The sequence below is a fragment of the Propithecus coquereli genome, unplaced genomic scaffold, assembly GCF_000956105.1.
Source record: "Propithecus coquereli isolate 6110/MARCELLA unplaced genomic scaffold, Pcoq_1.0 Scaffold3, whole genome shotgun sequence".
Taxonomy (NCBI): Eukaryota; Metazoa; Chordata; class Mammalia; order Primates; family Indriidae; genus Propithecus; species Propithecus coquereli.
In genome coordinates, this window is record NW_012148618.1 from 5,557,233 (window position 1) to 5,582,217 (window position 24,985).

A 24,985-nucleotide genomic window follows, 5' to 3' on the forward strand; every position below is an offset into this window, starting at 1 on the left:
ATTTCCTAATTTTTAAAAAAGTACCATAAATGCATTTGATTGGACTGGAAAATAATTGCTTTATTTTTAAAGCAAGAAAGAAGGTGGAGTATTTAGACATTTACTGTTTACGTGAAATATTTTAAAAGTTACTTTTCCTATGCACAGAATAGATTATTTTTGTCTGGGTTACTCCTGTTCATGTGTTCATGTCTGTATATCTCTTAGCACATACCTGCAATATGATGTCATGTAGATTAATGCATTTAAGGAAGGGGCCCTAATAGGGGGAATAGTTGCGCTGAGACATTCTGTATCCTTAGGGAGTGCTGAGATATTGCCAACTTGATCCTCCTTTGTGAAACCCAGAATGACTGAAGGATCATTTCCCTTGTCCTGCCATCTAGTTGTCGTTCCCTGTGTTTGGTGTTTGCCTGCAGTGCCTGTGGCAGGAGATTTAGAATCTTAACTTCAAATAACTAGATGTTGAAGGAGGCACTGGGTGTAGTTTACTGATGTCTAGGGTAACTCCGTACTTCAGGAGAGAATAATAGCAAAATTGAAATAAAACATCTTGCTTATTTAATGCAAATTCATTACTTGCTAATTTTATGAATCTGTGGATCAAATTTCTTATTTATGTTTTATTGATAAATAGAAATTGCATGTATTATACATGTTTCGAAATTATGTATACATTGTAGAGTAATTAAATCAAGCTAATTAACATATGCATTACCTCACATATTTGTGGTGAAAATACTTAAATCTACTCTAGCAATTTTTGAGTATATGTATTATTATTAACTATAGTCACCATGTTGTACAATAGATCATCTTGGACTTATTTCTCATGTCTAACTGAAATTTTGTATTCTTTGACCAATATCTCCCTAATCCTTGCCCACCCTCCAACCCTGTAGCCCTTGGTAACCACCCCTCTACTCTATTTCTATGAATTTGACTTTTTTAGATTCTACATGTAAGTGAGATTATGCAGTATTTATCTTTCTATGCCTGGCTTATTTCGTTTAACATAATATATTCCAGGTTCATCCTTCAAATGACAGGATTTATTTCTTTTTTAAGGCTGAATAGTATTTCGTTGTGTATATATACCACATTTTCTTTATTCATCCTTTGATGGACACTTAGATTGAGTTCATTTCTTGGCTTTTGTGAATAATGCTGCAACGAACATGAGAGTGCAAATATCTCTTCTATATGCTGATTTCATTTCCTTGAGATATATACCTAGTAGTGGGATTGCTGGATCGGACAGTAGCTCTATTTTTAGTTTTTTGAGGAACCACCTTACTGTTTTCCATAATGGCTGTACTGGTTTACATTCCCACCAACAGTGTATAAAGGTTCGCTTTTCTGCACATCCTCACCAGTACTTGTCCTCGTTCGTCATTTTTGGTAATAGCCATTTTAACAGGTGTGAAGTAGCATTGCCTGGTGGTTTTAATTTGCATTTATCTGCTCTTTGGTGATGTTGAGCATTTTTTCATATACTTGTTGGCCATTTGAATGTCTTTGAGAAATGTTTTTTCCAGGTTTGTTGCTCATTTTTAAATCAGGTTCTTTGTTTTCTTGCTATTAAGTTATTTGAGTTCCTTATATAGTAAGCATATTAACCCCTTATCAGATGTATGAAAATATTCTTTTCACTAAGTGACAATGTGCTTTTTAAAATAACTGAGACAGTGTATTGGATTATATATGAAGTCATCTAAGTAGCAAGAAATTATTAGATAAGCAGTATGGTGTATGAATTCAAGCCACACCCATCCAGCCAGGATTAAGTAGTTCAAAAGAGAGAATGAGTCCATTTCACAAAGAAAAAAAGTGGAAAATTACCTCTGTCTCTTAGGGGAAAAAAAGAGGTGGAGGCCCTTATCTCTTTTGTTTCAAAATGCCCTACAGAGACCTCTCCTCCTTTTTCTTTGTTCTGGTATGAAAAAGATACTCAACTGTCTTGGAGGAACTGAAATTGATAAGGGATAATTTAAAAAACAGCTTGTTAAAGAGGGTAGGTACAGAAGTGATTCTATAAGAAGTAGTTTTATTAACAGCCAAGTTGTAAGAGTAACTTTCCCCAAGTTGTAGACCAGACCTGCGAGGGCTTTGACAGCTAAATAATATTCATAGTAACAGTAGATTTCTTATAATGTTTGAGTTCTTACTATGTGCTAGGCATTGTTCCAAGCATATTATATATATTATTTTGTGTCATCACTGTGAAAGTCCTATGATCTTATATCTCAAGGTAAGAAAAGCTGCAAATAGGAAAGGAAGGAATAAATGGAAGAAAAAATATATATTGCAATCATGAGCTCCATTTAAAATATGAGTTAGACTTAGGTATGATTAGCAGTAGTAAAGGTTTAAAAATTTTCCTAATTATACTTGAGATATTTTTTAAAGTATCTCTAAAACAATTATTAATATCTGCTCTTTTGATGCTATTAGTAAACTTTAAAAAAATTTGTCCCATATTTATGATTTATACCTAATTGCTAAAAGCCTGTGGCCATGGCATACTCCTGCCATTGGGGCAGTGTACCCAATTTATACACTTAACTGTATCTTGAAACTATCCCAGCAGTCACAGACGGACAACCCTCAGTAGGAAACTGGCAACTCTAAGCCCTGATCTGACCGGGAAAAGTGTTTTGTTTGGCAAACACAGCATTTTAAAGATTGAACTAGGAATAAATATTTTAAAATATGGAGATTTTTGTATAAAAAGCTGGATTTCTAACTGCTTCTAGAAAAATTGGAAAATCTGGCAACAGTGGGCTTATTTTCTTGTATGCCTTCAACCTGTTAGGGTTGAGTAGCAGGTGTCCACTTCAACTAGGACATGTGCTCTCTAGTTATCTACTGTACACTCTGGGCCACTTCACCTGCTTGGCGCTGCTATGCTTTAATTAACCCCTGTTCTCTGGGTGACATTGAAAATGAAACACCTAGTTTGGCAGCAACACCCGTCGGAACAGACGCAGGTCATAAAACAAACAAAAACCCAGCCTGGCTGCACTTGTGGGTGTGCACTGACTGAATATCATCCCTACCTGTTTTATTCCACCAAGTAACAAGGTCTCATCTATTGTCACAGGACTAGTGGAAGATGATGGGCGGGAAAACTGCTATTTTGGTGTACTCGTTTCTTTATGTGTTATTTCCATTGGCAACCTCCATGGCCTGTTAGATTTTCTTTTTCCACTTCCAGGCCATAGAGAAGTCCGATGTGTTTCAGGCTCCTTCAGCATGCCTTTTTAGAATGAGGAATTCATGCTTAGAGTACACAAGAAAAGTGATTCATTCTGTCACCATATACAAGAATCGATATGTATCACATTTAATTTTTTTGGAATATTTTTATAGAATTTAAAGAAACAGTATGATTCAATAAACGGAGAACCTAAAGTCAACTTTCTATTCTGTTTTTGGCCATATAGTTGTAGGGAAGTCACTTAATTGTTCAATTCCCCTACCAGCAAAATGGAAAACCTACTGCCTAAAATACTTTTATTGGATGGCTGGCTTTTTTGCCTGTAGTCCCAAGCTACAGAGTGGGAGAGCCTAGAGTTCTTAACCTCATGCACACTCTGCAAGCAACATTGGGTGAGTGCTGCTCTATAGAACGGGCACAGGGTTTGGTCCCAGCACTGGCTTTTCAAAATGTGTAGCAATTTACACACAGGTATTCCCCTATAGTTCAAGAGCAAAGATTTATTGATGACTCAAATGAATCAATTCCTGGCACCTTATGTTTATACACCTTTACACAAACTCAAAGCACTAGGGTGACTTTTCTAGTCAAATCTCCAGTGAGAGAGTGATGGCAGGCCAGACATTTCCCACAACTTTACTACTTTATGTCATTTATAATGTAACTGCAACAAAATTTTTTTAGTTTTTTCCAAGTGTGCCTTTCATTTAGCAAACTCTGCCTTGAGAGTTTATGGTCACTTTGTGATGCTACGTATCATGTAGTTCATTTTCCAATTTTGGATAATTCTGTGTCACTAACTTCACTTTTGAAAAGGCAGCACCTTACCTTTACAGGTTCTCACTCGATCGAGAAACTTATGCTTGTCGTAACCAAAGCACAGCAAGTCCATGACTGTTGGGTAGAAACAGAGTTTGTACCCGTACCTGCTTTACTAATTTATTTTATATGATACATCAAATTCTCATACAATAAAATCAAAGAGTTACTTCCTTGAGATTGCTTAGGAGCAAGGATTTACAAATCGCCATCACAGCTCTTTTGCAGATTGTTTCTCTGTACAGCTGATCTTTTCCCTTATGGAAGTCTGAGAATCAGGTATGATATTATTTAATGCATGATGACAATGTGAAGGAACTTGGATTTTGAAGTCAGGACCCCATTCAACTTGCACTGTGACCTTGAGATATTAATCAACTTCTTTGGGACTTAGTTTTCTCACTTTCGGCAACTGTACAATAATAATAACTATATTGTTGATAATAGCTCGCTTCTAGGGTTGTTCAATGTGATGTACACTCTATGGTGTTTTTACATGTCACACAAATGTTATTTCTCATTCCTTCTTCCCTGTGCAAGTCTCTTTATGATTAGGCAACTGGAGGTTAGAGTGGCCCACGTACTTTTTTGGTTGAGGACTTTGGGACATTTGGCTTACGCTTTGAGGGTGACTTTTCCATGATCTTCCAGTCCTTCTTCTGCTTTTGTGCTCTGTATCAGGATGTTCTTTCCCAAAGCTCATTCCACTGAATAATGATCCTATGAAATGCACTTTGACAAAAAGTTTTCATGGTCAAATAAGTTTGAGAAATGTCTTGTACTACTACCATTAGAGCTTTACCATGTATAGAGAAGAAAATAGAGGAAACTATATAACTTGTTTTCCACATAATCTTTTTTTCCCTAAGAAACCCATTGTTCAGAATACTACTCTATATCGATTCATATAATCTTATCATCCCAATGTATAATCTATTTCCTAAGTTCAACTTAAATTCTTTGAGTGGGTTCATTACCCTTTTCATGCTATCAAGGTCCTGCTTATTTACCTGCTAATTGTAGGTACCTTGGAGGAAGAAATTATTTTGTTTTTCTCTATGTCCTTTGTAGCAGTGGTCTCCAACCTTTTTGGCACCAGGGACGGTTTTCATAGAAGACAATTTTTCCATTGACTGGGGAGGTGGGAGATGGTTTCGGGATGATTCAAGCACTTTACATTTATTGTGCACTTTTTTGTTATTGTTACATTATAATATATAATGAAATAATTACAGAACTCGCCATAGGCTGGGGACCCTTGCATTATAGTACTTGGCAAAGTTCTTGGCAAGTAGATGACACACAAATATTTCTTTATATAACAACCTGTGATGAAAAATAATAGTACCTAACTTTTATAAAATTCTTAATTTGTGCCAACCTCTATCCTAGGCATTTAGCATTTGTATTATAAAAAGTAAATGTGGAAATATAAGCAAAGTAATACATTTGTCCCCATTTTCTAGATAATAAAACATGAGGCTCTGAGAGAATGCGACTTTGTCAGAAGTTTTATACTGTTAATAATAAGTGGGGGTACCTGAATTTGAATCTGCCTCGGTCTGACTTTGAAGCCAGTGCTCTTTCCATTAAGCAACACAGCATTTGTGGGAAGAACATAAGGTTTGGAATCAGAAGATCTGGATTCTAGAGTCACATTTGGCAATATGAGCAACATGAACTTGATTCAGTGATCAGTTTTCTAATTTATGGAATGAAGGATTAGGTCAAGTAATCACTAATGTCTCCTTTGAATTTTATAGTTAGCCCCTTTATACAAAAAAGAAGTTCGATTTATCCACTACATTGTGCTTTCAGTTTAAGATTATCTAACTCAGAATCTCTAAATCCCTGTTATTTAACTGTTTCCCCCCCACTTTTTTTAAAAAAAAAAAAAAGAAACCAAACCTTTTTATTTACTTCTAGAGGTTCTCCTTTCTTTTTTTTTTTTTTTTTTGACAAAGTCTCACTGTGTTGCCCGGGCTAGAGTGCCATGGCGTCATCCTAGCTCACAGCAACCTCAAACTCCTGGGCTCAAGCGATCCTTCTGCCTCAGCCTCCCGAGTAGCTGGGACTATAGGCATGTGCCACCATGCCCGGCTAATTTTTTCTACATATTTTTAGTTGTATGATTAATTTCTTTCTAATTTTAGTAGAGACGAGGTCTCGCTCTTGCTCGGGCTGGTTTCGAACTCCTGAGCTCAAACAATCCACGCGCCTCAGCCTCCCAGAGAGCTAGGATTACAGGCGTGAGCCATCGTGCCCGGCCCGAGGTTCTCCTTTCTAACCAGTGGGTCTCTTTTTGACCTTCTTGCCTCTGTGGAATGTGTTCAGGTTTTCAGTTATACTCTGAATGCAGCACTCCAGCCTTCTGGTGTCTTTTCAGATGTGTCACTCAGGGAAGGGATGCAGCTCTTAGAATGGTGAGTGAAACTTCTGTAGGAAGCCCCGTTCTTTGTGACAAGAGAGAAGCATCGGCGTGGGATAGGTAGGGCTTCTTTGGATCTCTCCTTACTCAATTTTGACAGGTGAAGAAAAAAAAAAAAAATACATGCCCGTCGTTTGGCTTGTGAGGAGCTAAATAATTTACAAATTTTGGTTTTGACCAGCACTTTAAACAGTTTGAAAGTAGGTGCCATGGAAATGACAGATTGTTTTATCTGTTCTTAACAAATGTTCTTTGGGTTGTGGGATACAAGAAAAAGAACCCGCCAACAGTGACATTTCCTTTACTGGAAACGTTTTCACTTGCCCCATTCATCACACGCATAGTTCCTAGCTGAGGGGAAGCTGTGCTGAGTGGTGGCCTCTGGCAGGCCCCTGCTCGTTGTGCAATGCAGTCACATTTCCAGTGTGCTGACTCCCACTGCAGGATGATCTAGGGATGGATGCCAAACTGAAAATTAACTCGTGTTGTACCTTGTTGTCCCCAAGAGTACCAAACAGTATGTTGGCCTCCATTAAGGGAAATTTGTAGACTTCGTTACTTTCCTATCTCCAACCCATTCCAATGATCCATTTCTAATAGTTTACACATTGCTGTTGAGACAAAATCGAGTATAGACTACATGTGAGCTGATACAGCTAAGTTTATAAAGACACAAATCCTGAACCTTTTCCATTTGTTATATTCCTCATTATCAACACAATACATTTAAGTCTCTTAATTCCCAGAGAATACTGTGAGGGAAAGGGAATCATTTGTAGGCCAACAAACAAAACTCGCACAAATATGAAATATGAGAATTTCATAAAACCCTCATGGTATTCCCCTAAGTGCTGATATTAGTATAATTCATTGCTGAGATACAAAAAAAAAGTTGAGAAATACTGTAATTCATCATTTCATTGTGCATATAAAATGTTATGAGCTTAACAGAGTTGCTGGTTTACTGGTGTCAAGATGTCTCTTAGGCTACTGGCTACCCCTGTAGCCTGTAGATAGATTTGGAGTTGAGTTTTGATGGAAAACATGAAACAATTAATTCCTTACCTGACTTGGCATCCCAGGATCCCTTTACCTCAGCCTTCAAGATGCTGTCTTGCCCCACATAATTCAGACACAGAAGGAGGCTAGTTGTAGAATGAAGAATGTGTTCATTGCCCATTTGTCCCACCTGGTCTTCAGGTGCCATCAGCTCCAATCATCTCTGCTGAGTTTTAACACCTGAACATGGGTGGGTACATGTGGACCAAGACAGGCTTCTTTTTATTTCAATAGTCTTTTGACTTCAGGTGACAGGCTGATGCTGAAACAGGTGACTTTTTGAATGTTGCCCTTTGCTTTTTTGACTCTTCATGAAATAGGAGGAGGTGAGGTGTGATAGAGCACCCTGGGCAGTGCTTCCTCCTCTCCAGACTTGTCCTGCGTCGCTCAATTATTCTGAGTTCTACGCCATCCTGTGTCACTCCTAAATGCTGGGTTCTTTAGCTACAAAGCAAGAGTGTTGAACTAACTGCAGTCAGTTTCCTCCTATCTCTAAAGTTCTACTATTATGCTTCCGGCCTGGGGAAAGAGGGGTCCACATGTCTGTCTCAACTCAATTCGAAAGCCTTGGAGATCCCCTTTTCCCGTGTTACCTGGAACAGTGCAGGTCAACAAGCAGAAATTTAATGAATAGTTGTTGATTGATCTGACTGGACATTGCTAGAAATTCTTTCATGATTCACAGTATTTAGATATAATGCTATTTTGGGGGTCAGCATTAGGAGAGCCACAGAGTTCTTAAATTTGTGTTACCATCAAATACAACCTCCCAAAATTTGTTTGAGCAGCACAATGTCATTTAAAATGTTACTTTTGAATAATTTTAAATGAGCATGTGTGCTATAGCTGCCACAGTTTTTCCTCACATTTCCTATTGCCTTATATCCAGGCTCCTTTGCTTGTTGATGTTGATTGCCTGGCGCCTGTGGACAGTTTGAGACCCCTAGTATAGTAGATAGAGGGGCTGAGTAGTAACGTCCTCATTCACTTTTTTCATGGCCTCATGAGTACCAAGCCAGAAGTCCCTTGAGCTGTGAGATCTTTATGGACTTTTGCATTTGTTTCTTTTTTCCCCTCCCTCCCTCCTTCCCTCTCTCTTCCCCTTCTTCCTCTGTCCTGTCCTTTCCTGAAAGGGCTAGTGACAGGATTGTAAGGGTAGCAGTTTTGGAAGAGATGAGCCCTGAGTGCAAAATTTGGGTATGGTCCGTGTTCTAGAACATTTTGAGAAAAGAACAGGAAGAAATTTTGTTGATTTTAGAGTTTAAATGCTGAGCACCCTTTTCTTTCTGACTTAACTGGAGATGTTTATAATCATAGTTGTTGAACTAGTAAAGTGCAATCCTGAGTTTTCACAGCTGATCGGTGGGATGGCTAGATTTATTAACCAAGTCTGGTTTCTAAATCTGACATGTTTCCACTGTCAGCTGATTTGATTCACTATCTCTAGCATAATGGTTTTCTAACTTTTAATTTTTTCTCCTTCTCTCGTACTGTGGCAAAGACCTCTGCAGGTCATTCTCTGTTCCCACCCTGTACCAGCTACCCATGCGATAAAAAATGATGACATTTTTGTGGTGCTGAGAAAGAGAAACATAAGCAATGGAGTCCTCTTATTTCGCTGGTTTCAGAAGTGACAAGGTGTTCTGTTCTCCCTACCTCGGTACAGAAGAAAGGAACAGGTGGGAGATTTCTCTCTCTAAGTTCATTTCTCAGGGCTGGTCCTGAGCCCAGTTTGAGGAAGAACCTCTAATACTTTTCACCATCATCTTGATATTTGCCTATATTTATCTTAGAGAGTTGAAACCTGAATCTCAGAAAAGTCAACTTCCAAGATCATAAATTGAGTAAGAAAATACTATAGCAAAACTTCCATGCATCTCGCCAACTATTTAATACTTACTTCTTTGTGATTTCTGCAATTGGAACATCAAGTCTCCTCAGCTGTTCTTTGTCCTTGTCTTCTCTAGCATAGCACCTGATATCCACTATTGATTCCTTAGTAAGTACATGGGTGATGCAGCTGTGCTCCCTGTGCTGTCACCCACTTGTAGGATACGCCTGTGTGTGATAAATGGCACCTGTTGCCTCTTTTAAGAATTCTGATCTCATGTAGACTTTGGAATCCATAGTGTGACTTTATTGTGTGTTTCTATGTGCACTCAGATAAGCTTGTGTGTGCTTTGACCATTTCACTGCAATTTATTCTAGCTTGCCTTGTGTGCTGGTGGAGGAATAATAACAATATTTGCTACTTAATCAGCATTTGCTATGTGACAGTTTTTATATATGAAGAATAAATGAGTTATAACAACATCTCTGAGGTGGCCCTCAAACTCTACCCTGAACTGCCTCTGGAAGTTCTTATACCTTGAAGGCCCTCGCCTAGAGAATATACTTGATGTGGCCGTGATTCTGGACTGACCCTTGCCTCTGGTCTATCTTTGGGTGGAATATCATCAGTCCTCTGGAATGACGGCCCTTAGAAGCAGAACATGCTGAAGAATGAACTCCTATAATGAAGTCAACTGACAATTCGTTGGATGAAATGCAACAGAACTCTAGGCAGGACAGCAGAATAGAAACAGGTGTTTAATCTCTCCTGAGTTTGAATGTTGTCTCTGTCTGCTAGAAGTGGTCTTGAACAGATTATTTAAACCTTTGTGAGCTTCAGTTTCTCATCTGTAAAGTGGGTGTGACCATTTTGTAAGTTGGTGGTTATGATGCTGACTGTAACTGTTATAATAGTAAAGTATGGATGGGACTGGGGGCACAGTGGCAAGTGGTAGATGACCAATAAATGATTGCTATTGTATCTATTGTGAGGGGCAACATGTTTAGTTTACTTTAAGTCAGTGGCTGTCAAAGAGAATTTTTTGGTGGTGAAGTTCTTTCAATATAAACTACGTGCCTAATTGAAAGAAAAATATTCTGTATTTACTGTTAGGAGCATTGCTTTTAATATATTTTTTAATAAAAATGTGATGCACTCATTTCATCACTGCCCATTAATGGAAATATTGCTGCTTTCATGATTTGATGAAGGAAATATCTGAATATATAAAAGCAACCCAAAAGTTATAGCACAGATTTGGGAAGGGGCCCTAAGTGAGATGTTGCATTTTAAATTTGGTTTTGCCATAAAGACAAATTTTCTAAAGTATAATTTTTATATATATAACTCTGCTTTTTATAGTTCATCTCTTTTATATTCAATACACACTAATTGAGCACTTGTCAAATATGAGAGATTTGCTAGGGATAAAACATCATTCAATAATGATGGTGATGATGATAATAGCAGCTAACGTTTATTGCATATCACTATACACCAGACACTACACTTAGCATATACCACAGATTATTTTATTTAATCCTCACATAGATTCTGCACTCAGAGGATTTATTGTTTAGTTTGGAGCAGACTTTATACCACAAAGGCTAAATAACAACAGCTTAAATTAAGTGCCTAATATTACCCAGAGACTAATGGAGGGAAAGACTTTGTGAGTGTTAGCATTTTAAAATTACTAACTTTTTATGGAATTTGCTAATTTTAGATCTTAGATCTCGACTAAGACTTGTAAGTCTTAGATTTTCTGATTGCCATAAATGGGTGGCAATTTCTTATACTGTCTCTGAAAGCTGGTGTAGGTGTCTGCGTAATACAATTCTACTTATTGTGTTTTAATACAATATATGGCATAACCCATATCTGCTGCAAATAAATAAACCTAATTTAAATTATTAATTGAGAAATGTGTTCTGTGTGATAGGTAATCTGGGTATTTTACAATTATTTCAGGAGCCATTCCCCAATCTCACCACTGGAGGTCAGCTTGACACTTTTTTCTCTTTGAAGCTCCAGGTATATTTTCTTTTGATGATTGAAGCACGTTCCAGTTATATGGAATGCTTTCCCAAAAAGAGAGTTTTTGGTTTAAACACATGAAAAAAACTCACCCCAAGCTTATTTCACAGAAAAACACATACAGAAAAGTATTTACAGGTCTATACTCATAGGCATAATGCTTAATCTACTTACAGAAGCAGTACATAATGTGTGTGTGACTATAAATATATAGGCATATTCTACATGACAAAAGACAAAGGACCCTCTAAAAACAATGCTTCATGAAATTGATGACCTGTGTTTCAGCTAAGAAGGGAATCATCAAAAGGAAACTAGGGGTTTTTCAAACATTTATTCATTTAATATGTATCGATTAAGTACCTCTTGGGTGGCAAGCACTGTGCTAGGTACTAGAGGGGCCAGAACAGACATGGTCCTGACTCTCTTGAAACTTGTAGTCCATTCACAGAAACAGATACTGATAAAATAATCACTTAATAAATATTAATATAATGTGATGAGTGTTGTGGAACTGCTCTGATAGGGTATAATTTAGATTTGGGGGGTCAGGGAAGGATGCTCTGAGGAAGTGACATTTAAGCAGAGGCCTGAAGAGTGGAGGGGCACCTGGCTCGTTTGAAGGACTGCAGAGAGATCTGTGTGGCCAGAGCACAGTGGCTGACAAACAGGAGAAGCTTTGGAAACGAAGCTTTGGAATAGTACTTTTCAAACTTTTTATACTGCAACTCAGAATAAGGAATGCATTTGTGTGTGTGAGAGAGAGAAATTAGTTCTGTTGAACAGAGTTTATTATATATGATGCCCTCTGATACAGTCAATGCTTTTATTTTAAAAAAAAATGCCAACGATAAAGCATAAATTGATTTGCAAATTTGCTATCCCACTGATTGATCATGGCCCACAGTTTGAATAACACCTTAGTGGAGGAAGGCAAGAAGCTGGATTCTGGAAAGGTCTTGTAGATTTTTTTAAGGTTTCCCAATTGCATCCTCAGAACTGTGAGAATCTACTGACTAATTCTGAGCAAAGGAACATGTGACATGAACAGACTTACATTTCCAAAAGACAGATGCATATACAGGAAAACGATTAGGAAATTAGGAAAGGAATTAAATATCTGTTGTATTTATTTTATCGCATGTCTTTTTGTTAAATGTCTAGTTGAACGTTTCCTTTATTTCTCCTACAGATAACAGGTTTTTCTGTTTTCTTATTTTAGTTAAATGAAGTTTGAAAACTCATTAATAAATAACCTGGGGGTCTTTTGATTTTCTAATTTATTTTCAATTAGTCTTGCTGGAAATTAATGAACTCTAAACTGACCATTTTTTTTTTTTTTACTTCAAACTTATATTATTGTTCTCAATGACATCGTCTTCTAACCATCTTCAAGTTGTGAAAATCTGTGATTATTATACTGCAGAAAGGGGTTTTTGATACTTTATTTCCAGCACATAAGATAACATTGATTCCAATCTTGATGGATACAATGCAATATCATTATTTTTCTGTGACATTCCAACATTCTAGAGATTTAGTCGATCTCAAAGCTTGATTTCCAGGCCCAATTTGAAACTCCTTTCTTTTTGCTATAAAACAATGGTGGATGGGCTCAGAAATGAGGAGGGGAGAAAACAAGATTGCATTACAAATCTGGCAACATCAGCCACACTAGTAAAATCAAATCCAATGTTGTTTTATGACTCTGAATTTATGTGAGTGCCCAGGATCAAAGGGCTTGAATCCCACTGGACTACAAGGTCTATAGTTCATGGTAAAAACTCATCAAAAAGAACATTTTAGTAGTTTAAGCTTTTCATTTTAATCAGCCACAGTAATAAAAGAGCCTTTAGGTGTCCAAAAACGTTTTGCAAGATCAAGAGGTTGTTCTCTCGTTCGTAGAAGCAGCTTTCTTATTGGATCCATATAATTCCTGTGGCCTGGAGTGTCAAAGGGCCACTGCCTCCACATTGTTTGCCCTTGTGGGATGGTTTCTTTTGGTTCTTCTAACTGTGCATTATGTGATAATAAATTATGGTGTCTGACGGAAGGACCATAAAATTTTCACACCATTCATCAAGCTATTGCAGTCATTTAAAGTTAGGTCTCTGACAGCAAGCCAAGTACTTTGCGATGTTTAGACAGAAACAGAGTCTACTGCCTGCATCTCAGCCGTCAAGAGACAGCTCTGCGTGGGAGAAAGAACACAAGGCATTAGCGTCAGAAGACCCAGTCTTGAGTCATAGACCTGACACTTCCCATGATTGTGGTTTTGGACAGCCCATAAAATGAAGATCCTGCCTTCACCACAGTGTTGTTTAGATTATTTATGGAAATATTTGTCAAGTTATTACCCACTGTATAAAAACAGATATGCACTAGACATCGATTATACATGAAACAGCCTGAGCCATCCAGCATTTTCAATAGGGGACCTAAGTAGGTAAAGGTTGGAGCTGGTCAAACAGAGTAATTTGATGAGAATATGTTCCCGAGGACGTCAAAGATAGTGAAATCAGGGACCCAGGAGGTTGCATGAGCTCTGGGAAGAAAGGTGGCATTTCTTCTGAGACTCGAAGAAAATAAAGAATGAATGCCTTTGTCTATGGACTATTAACATTTTTTATTTCTTTGTTTGGTTATTAGCTTTGGCCTCCATGCACAGGAAAAGAAATGAAAGCACCTGGTGTTTTTCCACTTGGCCTCTTTGATATCATCCTCTCCTGCTGCTTCACTTCTCTCATTTCTTGTTCCCTTTTTGGCAGGTGCCTTCCCCCATTTCTAGTAATAAATTCAGCACCCTTTACATTAAAATCACTTCCGTTGACCATCCTGCTTCCCTCTGCCCCCATTCCTTTTCCTCTCATTGGCAAAGTTCTCAAACAACAATGACATGGAGCAAATTCTCCTACCACTTGAATTCTGTTACAGCTCTACTGACACAGATGAAGTAATTGTCAAGTGCTACTCGTCCCCTATCCGTCTGCCTTTGTCGGCCTTGACTCTAGAGAGTCAGAATTGAAATCCTCCATCTCCTCCCTTGACATCAGGGACAGTGAATTCTGCAGTTTCTTTTCCTCCTCTAAACAAGCTTCTCCATCTTCTTTGCTTCTCTGTCAGCCCTGCCTTGGCAGCACCCCCAGCTGTGGCCTTCCAAAAGGTGGCCTTTGGTTTTCTGACCCTTTATACTCTGTCTCTCAGAAATTTCATTTATTGCTACCGGTTTATCTCTACGTAAAGGCTTTTCAGACCTATTTATTTGGATCCAAACTTCTTTCTGAGTTCCGGCTCCACATTTCTAACTTTTTGTGGAAAACTACACTGGGAAATATTTTCAGTATCTAAGACTTAACATTTGCAAAGGCAGAGCATCAGAAAAGTCTTATAAGCCCAGGGTTGAAAGGGATCCTTAACTTCATCTACTTGTATCCTCTGGCTCCCCCTCCCAATGTCAACACAACAAAAAGCAATCTCTCTTCTTAGCTTCCCTGTATATTTAAGATTCCACTCTTCTCCTAAAAGTAAAACTTCAGGCCAAAAATCTCAGATGCATCCTTGACAACTCCTGCACACTCAGCTTCACAACTAGTTGATTACCAAGTATGTTAATTTTAGCTCTATGGTCTCTTATGTGTACTCACTTCTTGGCCCCCTGGTGTTATCATCCTAACTTAGGCCTTTGGTATAGTTTGTGTGCAGTCAGCCCATCATACAGATTACTTACCTATTGTTGCTCTTTTCCCTTATACACCTCTGGGTGGCTCACTATTGTCTATCAAGTCTAAAGTCCTTAGTCTGGTATTTAAGACCTTCCAGGATCACATTCCAACTTATCTTAGTTTTCTCCTCCACCACTTCCCTACACTCTCCCATCACCACACCTTTCCTTTCACCTGGATTGCTCACAATCTGTCATTCCACCTTTGCCAGTGCTTTGTACCCAGTGAGGGTTCCTCATGAACCCTCATGAAACCATCTCCGATTTCACAAGGCTCACTCCTTTGATACCTTAGGCTGACTCAGGCACTTAGAAGACTCTTTCTCACGTTATAATTGTGAAAGCAAAGGTGTAAATCATGGACATAAACCTTCATTAACTAGCAAACGGTTGAATCTGCCATCATAGCAGTGTACACATCAGTGCATAACTTAACAACTGGTTGGTTTTTCCTTTTTCTTCCCCTGTAGTGGAAACTGGATGTAAACCAAAGTGATTTTACAGGTAATATTTTTCAAACTCAGAGATGAAGAACTGTAGTGGGAAAACTATGTTCCCAGAAGGCTTTTTTGAAAGATATTTTTGACAGTTTATGACCTTCTGCTGGGAGAATGATATTTATTGTTTCTGACAGTCTTAGATGCACATTTATCAGATGTTGCATGTTTACACAGCTTATAGTGAGTGATCATTTGTATTTAAGTAAAAGCAATACAGATTCACTTGAATTTGTGATCATTTGGAAACCCTTTCATTTTGTAGATGAGGAGGATGTGAAGGCTGAAAGAGCTGATTTTAGAATCTAGCTTATTGGTTCTTAACTTTTCTTCTTCAGTACATCTAGGGATGCAACATGTTCCCAATAGGAACAGGGTTTGTTGTAGCCAAGGAAGTTGACCCTTTGGGATTCACCATCTGGTTACTATTAGTTAGCAACAGTAGAGCCAGAGACCCTGTGGACAGCTGATAGAAGCACCAGGACCAAAAATCAGGTCTTTTCCCAATCCATTGCTCCATCATTTATGCCATGTGGAAATTGCTCTGCCAAAGATAAAGCATTAACTGCAATTCAAGTGGTGGGCAGAAAGACGATCATGCCGCCCACGATGGCAGGTGGTACTGAGATTATGCTATTTCAGATTTAAAGTAGCATGTTTGAAAGCAAAATTTTTAGAACATGTTTCTTTTATGAATGTACAAATCAATTGGAGAATAAGGCCATTTCTTTCAAATATTTGACTCAATTTCAGATTTGTTGCTTTTTAAGGTCGAAAGTTTTCTAATACTTCTCCCCCTCCCCACTCTTTATCTCTGCAAGGATAAGAATTGTATTCAGGGTTTATAAATAGGGGCTTGGTAGATTATAATTCTCCGATGAGATTTTCTAGATTTGTGAGATATGGGTCAGCGTCCACATTGACTCTGTCCTGTTGTGACCTAGAGGCAAATGTTGGAGTCCAGCAGCATCACTCACTCCTTGCTCTTTAGCAACCTAATTACCTGAAAGAAGGGTGGAGAGATTGAGCAGCTACCAGCTGTCAGGAATACCTTTTAGAGCAATTTTACTTTTTTCCTCCTAAACCTTCAGCCAAGCACCATTCAAAGAAAAGGATTTTTAAACAACCCTTACTGAGAAACTGTGAATGTTGCTAGAGAATTTTGCATAACAACACCCCCAAATCAACTTTTAAAACCAGTCATACCCAGAGACAGACAAATGTTTCCCCCCTTATAAACTCTAATTTTCAGTGCTGGACTAAGTGTTTTCCTGACAGGTAGATTATGTTTGGATTTAATTCTGTACTTTTATTCTTGTGTTACATTGACTTGAAAATCTGAAAAACACATGAAAGACTAATATAAAAAAGTGATTCAGAAGAACATAGGCGTTTGTATATTTGGCAACTACAGTTGAGATAGGGGTGTGTTTTAACAAAGTGAAAATGATCTTCATGCCAATCTTTATAAAAATCAAAATGTCTTTCTTTCAAACATCTCAACCACTCTAATCAGTTTCACATGTTGTGCTAATACCATGTTCAAGGACATGCAATCAGAAAGCCGCCTGCCCTGATGTGCAGTAGGGGAAAGGTGATGGTCCAATGTTAAAATTCCTAGTGCTCTAAATATTTAGAGTGTAAGTAGTTTGTAGTTATTTGGAATAGATGACTGGTGTGGATACTTAAGCTAGCTCATTATTTTCATAAAGGGTGCATGGCACCAAACTGGCACACCATCTCTTTTAGCCGACAAACAGATCCCATGAAACAGCAACACGTCCATGGTATAAAACACTGCAGCGGTTTGATATAGATGTGATACAGCTGACCCCGTATCTTTGTTAACCTGTATAGTCGTCAACATTTGAAGGACTTGTGAAAAAACAATGTATGTGTTCAGTTAATCCTGCCCCTGTCCTTTCACATTATTAATCTAATATGTACAGCTGTAATATTTAAAGTATTTAGAAAAATTGCTGGGGGAAAAAATGTAGCCGTCTATAACCCTCTGTCAAACTAAATTTGAAGTGACATTTAAACTTGCATAGAAAAACATTTATTTTGAAAATATTTCATAAATTATATTCCATGCTTGATCAGTTAGGAAATAAGTCTGATTTAAATTCGTATATTCCAATTACTGGAAAAAACTGAAATATGTAATTTTTGTAACCATTATCCTTTCAAAAAGCACAAATTATAGAGATGAATATCAATCAAAAGTAATACAGCGTAGTCTAAAGGGGGAAGGGAAGAAAAGAAGAATGTGGTTTGTCTATATTCCAGAAGAAAAGAATCGAGTCAAAATGAGATCTGATCCTTTCCAAGTTTTTCTTTCTGCATCTTAGTAGAGTGTCATTTCACATGCATCTTGATGTTCCAAGTATCATTAAACATCTAGTAATCAGAACAAATGTTCTGCCAAATCCCATTTATTATCTTAACTGTTTAAGGCATTGAGCACCCTAGATTTATAAATATATAATTAAAATCCCTATTAAAAAAATAAACCTAGATGGAAGATTTACATTTTTCTTAATCCATGTTTACACAAAGAAGAGATCTGTTTTTTCAGATCTTCGTGAGCTCAAATAAATCAGTCTGACACTTTGCCAAAACTATTTCTAAAAATGATGGGTATTGATGCCCTGTGGTCAAGGAACCTTCTCTGTGGGGTTTTAGAATTCTCTTGTTGCTCAAAAACGCTCTTATTGCAGGTCCACTGTTGTTTTCAGGCAAATGAGCCTAGGTTCTGTGGATGCACTTTATCCTTTATACTCTGTCAGCCCGTGTACATCCTCAGTTGCAGGTATTCCAAATGAAACAAGCACAGCTCCAGAAACATCTCTGCCTCCTCCTAGGTAGATCCATAACTGGAGATGTTAAGTGAACTTGATTGCTTATGTACAGAAACTCGAAAAGAGCCTTGCCACCACAAAGAATAAATCTGTCACCCACATTATCGTGGGGGCTGTTTCAAGGCTTTTTTGTTGTTGCTTAAGGCATTTCCACGATCCCTCTTCCCCTCATTTTGGTTTTTGTCTCAGTGAAGGAGGATTGGAAAATAACTCGTAACACTTGGATGCATGTGGAATGAAACACCTCCATTGGTTCCTTGATGATATTGAAATGGAAATACATTTAAAACTATAAAAGTGTTTACTAATAAAAGTGATATATATCCACAGTGATGGCGATATTAGTATCTTCGTTGTAGAATATTTATTTTGTCTCCTTTGAGGTCTGTTCACTTATTGACTCTCATCTGGTCCCTGTACATCTTGTAAGATAACCCAGTTGGGAGGCCACTAAACAAAACAAACTTACCATGTCTGTGTAGAGGTGGCCCTGTAACTTTGGACATATGAGTGCTAGGATTTCACGAGGTTTGTTGGAAAGAATATAGTCACCACTAGCTAAGCACTCATCAGCTATGACCTTGCTGAGGAGTAATAGCGGTAATCATACAAGTCAGAGTTTTTGTCATTAGACATAACAGGCCTTTCAGGGACACTACTTAATAGCTTCTTCCCCCTTCTTTTTCTATTGCTAACCAAGTAGTCATGGGCACAATAGCTTTAGGGATTTCTAAGAGTCAGCTAGGGACATTAGAAAATTCATCCATTTAACTCTTCCTGCTTTGTGGATACATCAGTGAACAAAGGAAAGAAACAAAAACGTGAGTCCTTGTGAAGCTGACATATTTAGAAGGAGGAAGGAGGAAGCGAAGGTGGCACAGTGGGTGAGGTCATTTGAAAGGTAGGAAAAGGACCAGGATTTTGTTCTGTCGGAGAAGCTGAGACAGGCTATTTTTCAAGTTGAGCTGTGCAAAGTTCCAAAGGAGAATGAGGAAAAAAATCCACCAAACTGAGTAATTTAGAAGCCATCAGCTATTTATGTGAGCATTTTCAGTACCATGGGGGTGACCTGAACCAGGTTTTTGAAAAATTACACAGAGAGTGTGGTAAAGATACAAAGACAAAGGTAACTGCAAATCCTTTGGAGCAACATTTGTCAGTGAATATAATGGAGTTTGTTTTGAAGAGGGGGTGGAGTTAAGGCCAGTATTCTGCTTTTGTTTTGGGGTGCGCGTTGGAGGTGGATGAAAAGGTGTGACAGGAAAGCAGACCTTAAGTATTTTTTAAGTAGGGATTAAAGACAAGAGAGTGATCTATTAACGAATATGTAAAAAACATTGAGAAAAATCTCAACATAAACATCAATATGTCTTGTACATAAGTGATAGCCTGGCTTTTTATTGTATGATATGCAACAATAGTTTATTTTAATGTGCGTTCTCATGATCTATGGTTCCTACTTTATGCAATTTAGGTAGAAAAAAGGTTGAATTTTATCTACCCACAGTGTGTTTGCTCTTTTCTCTAAGGCTACCACCATCTAAACAAACATAGAGAACTATACATAGAGGACGTGTGGTTGTGCTCTTAGCTTCTGATTGACAGTGCACTGTTACTCCAAGTAGTTGCTGTTGGTTGTATCCAACATGATATAAACCCTGCAATATTTCTCAGTTTTTTTCTGAAATTTCTTCTGAATTTCTTTCACTTTCCATGAAAAATGTATTAGGCAGCAAAACAGGAAACATCATCCTCCTTTTACAGAATGAGGAAACTGAGGAAGAATTTGCAGCTTACTATACCGATGTAGTAATAGTCCTCATCCCTCTTGGAGAACCTATTAAGTATAGAAGGAAACTGTTGTAATTGTGCTGTGGAATAGGCTGTTTTGATAGGTGGTGGTCTCTGTAACTAAGGAAAAAAATTATAAATCTATTACTTAAAATAAAAACCTAAGGTACTCTTTTAACCTAATACTGATCCTTGTATTGAAGCTTAAGAAAAACAGTAATAAAAAGAAAAATCTTCAAGTTGGCCTGGGAATAGAAGACATGAGGTCATTTTTCCTTACAAAAGCAAAATATTAGAAGCTTATTAATTTGGAAGGATTTATTGATCAACTACTATGAGAAAATCAGATCATCATAAGTAATGTGATAGAAAATAGACTGTGAGAAAGGGGAAGAAATGAGACATCACAGTGTTAAAGGCAACATGACATTCCGCCTAATGCTATGAGCTTTTGGTTGTCGTTCATTCACTCCCCTGGACACGTGCTATGTAGCTGCAATGTCAGAATGATGCTGAATGTGGCAGTGTCATTTTAGATGATTACTACTAATCCCATTCCAGTCCTGACATAGAAAGAGAAAGCTTTGGAAAGTGGGCCATAGGCGTCAAAATGCTATAGTGTTGATGAAAAAGATTAAACTTTACCTCAAAGAATTTGGACACTTGTCTCTCTTTAAGACATAGATACATCTTTAGATGCTTTGGGGACTCATTTTACTGTCTGTTGTAATGTGTTTTTTCAACAGAAAGATTTTATTGTAAACAAAATCTTGCTTGGAAGTCCAACTGATAAGTAACATTAGTATTCATATATCTTACAGTTTTAAATTTACATAAATGCATAATTTCACTTATGTTGATCCTTAAGAGGCTTTGTAAATTGAGATATTATTTACAGACAGTAAAAATCTCACTTTTTTAGTGTACTGAGGTTTCACAACACTTGCAGTCCTATAACCATGCTACAATCAAGACACGGAACATTTCCAGCACCATAAAAAGTTTCCTCGTGTCCCTCCGAAGACAACCCCCCTTCTGACCTCGGCTTCCTGGCAGCTGTTGATGTGTGTTCTGTCCCTATAGACAGAATGTCTTATAAATAGAACCATACAGCGTGTAGCCTTTCAAGTCCAGCTCCTTTCACTTAACATAATGCGTTTGAGACTCGTTCGTGTTGTCGCATCTGCTGGCAGTCCATTCCTTTTTACTTCTGAGTAGAATTCCACTTTGTGCCTGTCCACGGTTTGTTTATCCTTTTACCAGTTGAAGAACTTCTGGGTGACTTTCAATTTTTGGCAATGTATTAGGGTTTCCTAGAGAAACAGAACTGATAGGATGTGTATGTATGTATGTGTGTATATAAATATAAGTGTATATAAACATAAATATTAAAATATATATAAGATTTATAATAAGAATATTAGGGCAATCTGCTTTACTCAGTCTGCTGATTTAAGTGTTAATGTTATCTAAAAATACCTTCACAAACACACCCAGAGTAACGTTTGACCAAATAACTGGGCACCCCAGGGCCCAGTCAAGTTGACACATAAAATTAACCATCATAGATGATTATTAATGAAGCTGCCAAAAACATTGGTGTATGGGTTGTCTGTTCACATGTTTTTATTTTACCAGGGCAAATACTTAGGAGTGGAATTGCTGAGTCATATGGAGAGTATATATTTAACTTTATAAAAATGGCCAAACTACTTTCCAAAGTAGCTGTACTAATTTTTGTCCCCACAAGCAAATCTGAGAGTTTCAGTTGCTTCACATTCTCACCAGCACTTGGTTTTGTTGGATCAATCAGTCTCCCCTTCTCTCTCCCCCTCCCTCCTTTCCTTCCAACAGGTGTGTAGTGGTATCTTCTTGCAGTTTTAATTTGCATTTCCCTAACAACTACTAGTGTTGCACATCTATTTATGTGATTATTTGCTATCCATAGATCTCTCTTGGTGAAAGATCCATTCAAATCTTTTACCTATTGTGAGGCGGAAAGGGGGAGATTTTTATTTTTGTTTAAACAAAATTCTTTCTATGCTCTGGATACAAGTCCTTTGTTAGATATGTGTTTTCCAATATTTTCTCCCAATCTTTGGCTTATCTTTTGTTTTAACAGTATCTTGCAACAAACAGAAGATTTTAATTTTGAAAACATCCCAAGTTATTAATTTTTAAGTAGATTGTGCTATGTAAAACTTATTTTTTTTTTTACTTGACAAATAAAAATTGTATGTATTTATGGTGTACAACATGGTGTTTTGATATATGTATACATTGTGGAACACCTAAATCAAGCTAAATAACATATCCTGAATGAATCATGCTTTTGATGGGCATATTTAAGAACTCTGCTTAATGCAAGGCCATAAATATATCCTTATGTGTTTTCATTAAGATGCATTTTTGATGATCACAAAGCTAAATTTAGGGGTTTTAACTGTTAAGTCTCATGTTATTCATCGCGTCCAGTTAATTTTTATGTTCTATTTTGCCCAGAGAAAGAAAGTCTCTAAAATCACATTTTATAAAGTATATAGTTACAAATGGAAACAGTTTTTGAAAATTTTTTTCCCCTTACGATCCTAAGGATCTGTTCAATTAAAACAATCCCTAACATTAAAATATGAATTGTAGGAAATTTCTATTTTACAGGTGAATCAGCGACAATTAAGAAATTTTTAATCTTGAATGTCACTTTGTCAAAAAAACAAGTACAAAATTGAATGCTATAATTGTCTGTTACGTTACCCATTCATGTGCTTGTTTTTGCATACCTATTTGTCTAGGGTCTGCACAGAACAAAGGAGCCTGAGTCTTGGCAGTATCAAATTGAATATGGTGCATGTATGTTGTAGTGGTACACTTATGTGCATATGCGTGAGCCTGTACTTTAAAAGAAGAAAAGAAAAGGAGGAAGGAAAAGTCACCACTGCAGAGTTACAACTTTCTTAATCAAGGAAACCATTTTCGAGACATAGATCCAGAAAGTCAGGGAAAATTTGGTGTCCCAATGACTATAAAAACAAAAATGAAACCAAAAAAAACCACAAAAACCCCCACAAAAAAACAAACAGAAAACAACCAGATGGTATTTGGTAGTAGTAATTATGCTGATGATATTCAAATGTGTAAACATTTTTGGTGTAACAATTTGTAGTTTTTGAAATCACAGTTGCTTTTAAGATTAAATATTCTTTAAAAATAACATTAAAACTAAGTGTTTGCACAGCTGCTGAAGCACCTTCTTGGATCCTTGGAAACCTGGTTTGTAAACCCCCCTGATCTTTTTCTGACCTGTTTGTTTTCCAGATGAAGAGAATAAGAATCAGGTATATGAAGCAAATTTAAGATCATGCAGCAGCCTTATGCTGAGCTAAAGCCAGGTTCTCTGGACCTTATTTTAGTGTTTTTTTCTGTTATCTGTCTCAGACTCTCAAATTATAGCAGAAAATATTTCTCCTTGGCTTCATTACTCAAGAATGAAGACTATATTCATTTTTGTGAGCTCTTTTCTGGCATCTCAACTTATGTCTTGTACAATGAGTGTGAGCTTTGGCTGAAGTGAGCAATTTTTAGAAATTTAAGACATTTCCCTTCCTAGCTTTCTCTAGAGAAGGTGTCCTAAGCCAGAACCCAAATCCTAATGAAAGATACATAAACCCTCTTGTTTGTTTTCCCTGTCAATTGGCCTATAATTTAAAACCCATTCAATGGCAAATTTATCAAGTGACTAATCCCTGGGAAGACTTGGAGTGGCAAGGAGAGGGTGACTGTGACCTAGGCACACATCATTGGTCATTTGTTCAAATAATGAAGGTAGGAAGCCAAATACCTCCTTGCTTACTCATAAAAATAAATTCAGGGAGATTGGTCATGAGTGTTTGGGCCAGGAGTGGCCGGCCGCTGGTATAATGAAATAAACACAGAAGACTTGAAATGCTTTTGCTGGACAAATCGACTAGCGTGGTCCTTGGTTTTCTCTTGTTGTCAAGGGCAAAGTTATATCCGAATAATAATAGTAATAATAATAGTAATAATACTGTGAAACCCACAGCAGCTGAGCTATCCTGGAAATAGATATAACTTACAAATATATTACTGCTTTCAGCTAGAATGTGAGCTTCTCAAAGTATGTATGGTTTCTTATTTATTGTCATAATATCTAGTGCATTGCAGATGCTGCTTAAACTTGTTTGAATATTAGCTGGTATAGAGGCCATCTTTGATATAATGAAGACTTGTTTACAGTCTACCTGGTTCATGCAACACCACTATGGAGGGTAAGCCCGTAAGTAGGAAACTTACCACAACCACTCCCCTGAACCTCTTCTTGCTACCAGGGCACTGTATCATTTATAAAGATGTGGAAACTATTTTCTAGTCAATAATCCTAGAGTTTTATGCATAAGTTTTGTTTTTACTTTTATACCAGGAAGAATTCAACAACCATCCCCTTTTGACATCAACTAACCCCCATTTGATAATTCTGTATAACTAACCTAACACCATCTTTTTCATTTCCTAAATGATTCCAATAAAAAAGTAAGAAAAAGAAAATAAAACAAAAAGCTGGGAGTATGTGAGGCAAACATAACTGAGGATTCCACATCATAATTTCCACATGTTACTCTTGGACAGATGGGCATCGGCCATGAACAAGCATACAAGTCCTCTGGAGGGAAATACTGAAGTGACTGCTGTATTTGCTTGGAGAA

At 37.4% G+C, this 24,985-nt stretch overlaps 1 protein-coding gene across 1 annotated transcript in view; it reads left to right on the forward strand.

Moving 5' to 3' along the window:
• The window catches only part of LOC105814218 (formin-1-like), a 298,032-nt gene that overhangs the window by 73,940 nt on the left and 199,107 nt on the right, over positions 1 to 24,985 (forward strand). The gene's annotated exons all lie outside the window — the stretch shown is intronic.